Source organism: Microcaecilia unicolor, chromosome 3 (genome assembly GCF_901765095.1).
Source record: "Microcaecilia unicolor chromosome 3, aMicUni1.1, whole genome shotgun sequence".
In the NCBI taxonomy this organism is placed as follows: Eukaryota; Metazoa; Chordata; class Amphibia; order Gymnophiona; family Siphonopidae; genus Microcaecilia; species Microcaecilia unicolor.
In genome coordinates, this window is record NC_044033.1 from 187,903,327 (window position 1) to 187,909,367 (window position 6,041).

The window sequence follows — 6,041 nt, forward strand, 5'->3', positions numbered from 1 at the left end:
TCCATACCATATAATTCCATCACTTTACTACCTCATATGTTACTTTGGCCATACATATAAATAAGTGTCAAACCAATAAAGTTTTCTGAATCTGAATCATAGAGAGACAGAGACAGAAAAATGGGCTACAATAAAACATGAGGCAGGAAATAGTAACTGCATTACATTTCCCGGGAGAAGCTCCAGGCCATTAGCAGCTAATGTGGTTTTGCAGGCAGCTGCAGAATATCACTAATGGGGCACTTTGTTGTCTGCCAGGGTGCATGACTCCCTCAGACACATCATCAGCACCAGTTCTTAAAGGGGCTGTGCCTGCTTCTCTCTGTCCCCTAGGACTTTCTAGAAGTGTCACTTTGCTGCTGAGATGTACATATGGCTACCATTTTTCCCAAACTCCAAATGCAGACAGTTCCAGAAAATGAGCTCACAGAACAATTTGGCATATATTTACGTTAATTACCCAAAAAGGTACAATAAACTGCATTTATAAATAACCAGTACATAGTTTTAGATAAAGAACTAGTGAAGCAGAGTGGTGGTTGAGTGATGAAGACCGGACCCCTGGGGGATTGTTCCAATGTTAGTTAAAAAAACCCCAATTATGCCGACAAGCTGAATGTATTCTGTCAATCTTATACTGGTTTGCTTCTTGCCCTGTCTGTGTACATTTGTCTTATGAGTTCATCTTTCATAGCACTGTTTGATTGTTCCAAGAAAGTCTTTGCAAGAAGTGTCATAAGAACAAAAGAGTTACCCTACTGGTACAGACCAAGGGGCCATCTAGGCCAGAATTCTGTTTCCAACAGTGGCCAGTCCAGGTTTCAGAAAGCGTTTGACAAAGTTCCTCATGAGAGACTCCTGAAAAAATTAAGAACCATTGGGATAGGAGGCAATGTTCTATTGTGGATTAGGAATTGGTTGATGAATAGAAAACGGAGGGTAGGGTGAAGAGGGTGAATAGTGGAGTGCTGCATGGATCCGTACTGGGACCGGTGCTATTTATTAATGATCTGGAAATGGGAGCTTCGAGTGAGGTGATTAAATTTGCAGACGACATACCTTGAGTATTGTCTGCAATTCTGGTTGCCGTATCTTTAAAAAGATATAGCAGAATTAGAAAAGGTTAAAAGTAGGGCAAACAAAAGAGGATATAACTCCTCCCATATGAGGAAAGGCTTAAGTGGTTAGGACGCTTCAACTTGGAAAAGAGACGGCTGGGGTGGGGGGGGGGGGGGTAAGATAAAGGTAAAATACTGAGTGGTGTAACATGGGAAAAACGCAAATAGTTTTTTTTAACATAGGTAACCGTGACACCCTGCCTCAGCCCCTTTGCACTCTGAACCCAAATTAATAAATAAATTACCGTACATGCACTTTGCTAATTAAATGGGAATAACTTGACCACAGCTTTATTAAGAACAAACAACGAAAACAGGATACCTGAGCCAACTGTAAGCTCTTAAAAGCATAGGCGGTCAGTGGCCCAACTGTTTGGGGAGGCTAAAGAGGGTGGGGTTAGAAGTGGGGCCAAGGGTGGAGCTTACATCCATAATTACCTTATTTACTTGTACATCACCATAAATCTACTCTAGGGGAGTGAAGGGTGTCCCATCCCAAATGTGAAAAGTTACAAGTACCACTCTAATTAGTGAGATTGAAGGTTAGCAAGTGAAAGTTTTCTTGCAGTGTATTCGGTATATACATTTGTCATGGTGGAGAAGAGACTGAATCCCAAGGAAGGGCTGCTGGTTATTTACAAGTAATGCTTCTATGTGCGTGTAAAAATGGATTTATATATCATAAATGACATATCATATTTTAAACTCAATTATTTCAAGCACTTAACCAACACTAAACCACATACACATACAGATCTATGGAACAATTCAACACCAGATCCTCCAAAATATTCTAAAACCAAACCATGTCTGGTGTTATGACAAACTAAAATGAAATTAAAGTGTTGATGTTTGTCACCTCAATAAGGCCAACAATCCCTCAACTGCTACAACACACAGAACCTTACTGTACTGTAAATATTACACTGGGCAGACCCTAATACATCAATATACCACCCATACGGACAACATCACAGACCGTCAACAATATGAAACAAGGGATCATATCACAATTCTCATGTACAGCCACAAAACATCCTTTTAGGGTGGATAGTATTCACAATGAGCTCCTTTTATTATCAACCAGATAGAGATAAGAGTTTTCAAATTTCAATTTTGGCACAGTATAAGTCATCACAAACAAAATATAGGAGTGGCCTAGTGGTTAGGGTGGTGGACTTTGGTCCTGAGGAACTGAGTTCAATTCCCACTTCAGGCACAGGCAGCTCCTTGTGACTCTGGGCAAGTCACTTAACCCTCCATTGCCCCAGGTACAAATAAGTACCTGTATATGTAAGCTGCATTGAGCCTGCCATGAGTGAGAAAGCGTGGGGTACAAATGTAACAAAAAAAACCCAATGGACTGCATTAGGGGCTTATAGCCCATTTAGTTATGTTTAAACAAATGAGATCTGCATGAAACAAAATATTTATTTTTTATTTTGACTTATAATATAAAACCTGCCTCTGAGCCAGCACCTCTCCTGAAATCGAACGTGCGGCGTGCCACAATTTAGGTCTGGGAACACTAGTATTGAAGCTCAGACAGCCACACTGGGTGGATAGTATTCACAATGAGCTCCTTTTATTAACGACCAGATAGAGATAGATAAGAGTTTTCAAATTTCAATTTTGGCACAGTATAAGTTATCACAAACAAAATATTAAAAAACCAGTGGACTGCATTAGGGGCTTATAGTTATAGCCCATTTAGTTATGTTTAAACAAAAGAGAGTCTTTTGTTTAAACATAACTAAATGGGCTGAGATCTGCATGAAACAAAATATTTATTTTTTTATTTTGACTTAAAACCTGCCCCAGAGTCAGCACCTACCTCTCCTGAAATCCAATGTGCGTGCCACAAATTCCTTTTTTATGAATTTGAGTAGGTCTACCGTAGTGGACCCCCGTCTACTCTGGGAAGGAACACCTCAGACAGCCACTTTTAGCCAGCCTTCCCTACTTGGTGACGGGTCCTGCCCGCGCATTCCCGCCTTTGCGGAACAGGAAGTTGCATCAGTGACAGGAGCCCTCGTAGGAAAGGCTGACTGGCTGAGGCGCTGAAGCAGATGACGAGAATGCAGCGTTGATGGAATCGACGATCGCAATTCACTACAGTACCACTACGATTAAGGCAGGAGCACTCAGCAGGACTCGACCATGCCAGCAGCCTAGCCCTAAAGGCTGAAGTGACTGTGACATCGCGCGGAGGAGGGAAAGAGGAGAAACCACAGGGCGCAGGCAGCGCTGCAAAGAAGAGAGAGGACTGGCCTGGAGGAGGAGAAGAATAAAGACGGAGAATGAGAAACGCTGATCCTGCTGCTGTTTGTTGAGAACTTGTGGCTCCCCAAGCCTCTTATACCAGGCGCCTATGCTTAAAAGCCACATATAGTGCACCTAATCCACCACCATAAACAAGACTGACCAAGCACTATAAGCTGTACCTAGAGTGCGCCACATTGCAGCAAGGTGTATCCAACCCAGGTGCAGTTTACCCTTCTGCACCAAGCCATAACTTGATGAAAATAGTGCTACTCCAGTCACCCAGGATTGGGTATTCCTGTCAACAGCCTGGGGTAGTTAAATATATTTTTGCCCCAGGCTACCCCACTAAGCTGTAGTCAATTGTGGCCCTGAACAGTCTGTCACATATCTCCTGTGAAACCCAGGACTTCTGTCGTCCTCTGAGATGCAACACTCGAGCAGCCATTTGTCTATTCGCGTTCCTTAATGCCTTCCCACACTTAGTGCTGAGAATAACACAGGCAAGGGGAAGATGTTGGATCGTACAATCACGGAGTGTGCAAACAGCTGGGCAATGATGGACAAGTTCATGCCCGGCTGCTTGGGTAAGCTCAATGCACAACATGGCACCCAGGTTGCTTCCACTTACACATAATATTTATTTATTTATTGAGATGTATTAATCGCCTTTGAAGAGGTTCACCCAAGGCAGTGTGCAGCAGGTACAGTTTGACCTAAAACTTACAATTTTGTTAACAGCATAACAATAGTAAAATAAGCAAGAATAAACTAAATACAATAAATGAGGTAAACTTGAAAACAGTAAATTGAAACCTAATAACAGAACTATCGTCAAACAGTATCAAAAATATACACATTTAACAGCACTGAAATTCAAATACCAGAGATATAATACAATGTTTAGCTAGTAATGATACACCTCATAAACATTCATTAGAACATTCAACTAACATAGATATGATGCTAAAGATTTTCTACAATACGGCTTATTTTTTATTTTTTTGTTACATTTGTACCCTGCGCTTTCCCACTCATGGCAGGCTCAATGCGGCTTACCTCATATTTACTACTACTACTATTTGACATTTCTAAAGCGCTTACCTCATATGATCTCAGCCAGGCCTCCAACTCATCCTATATTGACAAAGTGGCTGAATAAGTTGAGTTCATGTCAAGCATTCAACACTCGTCCTGTGCGTGCGGATGTCCTTGGGATCCGGGAAAGATGGGATGCATGACTCCCTGCTGAATTGCCTAAGTTGAAATCTGTTGCATTCCTTTTCCTATGATTGAGCCTCATCTTCCACAACCTGTGAAAAACAGGACAAAGGAATAAGATTGAGCCATGTAGAAACTAGGGATGAGTTATGCTCGCTTTCATCCCACAAAAGCGAATAACTCTTAAAATATGACCTAGATGTCGACTGCACTTTCACCCACCCGGTGGGCATATAAAGGAAAGAGTGTCACCTGATCCACCTTGTCTGGACCCCAGGTATAGTCCCCCTACGTTCCATACTTTTAACATTGTTACTGCTCCCTGTATTGGTACTTTGTGTGTCCACCTCTACCAGTCATCCCCTGTCCATCACATCCTGAGGACAGATGGATGACCTCAGAATGAATACTTAGATGTGTCCTCAATACACCTTTGATACCTCACTTTGGATCCGAATAGCTCCACATTTGTGAACCCAGAATATCACAGTAGGGGTGTAATATAGTAGGTGTATCCCAAGAGAATGCTCTTGGGGGCTACGGCCAGATGTATTACCATACAGATATATCCATGCATAGACACTTCCATTCAATATGAGTCTCTATTGTCTCAAATTGACTTTGGAGACCTGGGGGTACCCAAAATGCCTCTTTTGGTACTTTCCCACCTTTGGTGTTTAACCCACCCAAACAGAGAAGCCACATATGGAAACACAAACAGCTCCTGTAAGGGGTTTGATCTATTGAGGAAAATAAGCCAGCCCGGCGAACCACAGTGGATACTCTCCTGATTATCTGATGAAGCATAAAGTTTACTTAACATTCCCGCAGGACCACAACTGCAAATCAGCAGCTGCCTGAGTTTGGGACCTAAAAGAGACAACAATAAACACACTTTGCTTTGCTAGGCCTTGACCACAACAAAATCTGTTTACTAATAACCACCTTGCAGGGAGTATCCTGATAGACAATTTTCATTAAGCGGATACCGGCTAATGGTATGCCCTCTAACATTGCCTGATGGCTCCTCCTACATCCCAGTGGCTTGATTTTCTACATTTTTCACTTGGATGTTTTTTTTTTGTTTTTTTTTTCGAAAGTGGACCAAAAAAACAAAACATCCAAAGCACAAAACTGTTAAAAACAGTATTTTAGGAAACAAAAGATAGATGTTTTTGTTTTTTTTAAAATGACCTTCTTTTCTATTCGGATGTTGGATGTTTTTAGCAACACGTCCAAAGTCGGACTTAGATGTCATATCGAAAATGCCCAATATACTCTCCATGCCCGTTCTCTACCCATGCCCTGTCTAGGTATGCCCCTAACGCAAAATGTCCTTAATGTGTGAATTAGGGGGCCAAATATTCTGAAGGCAATAAATACCTGAACAAAGCAGAAGCCTGATTTCATTGCTTTGTGATTATGTTCTATCTTTAGGGG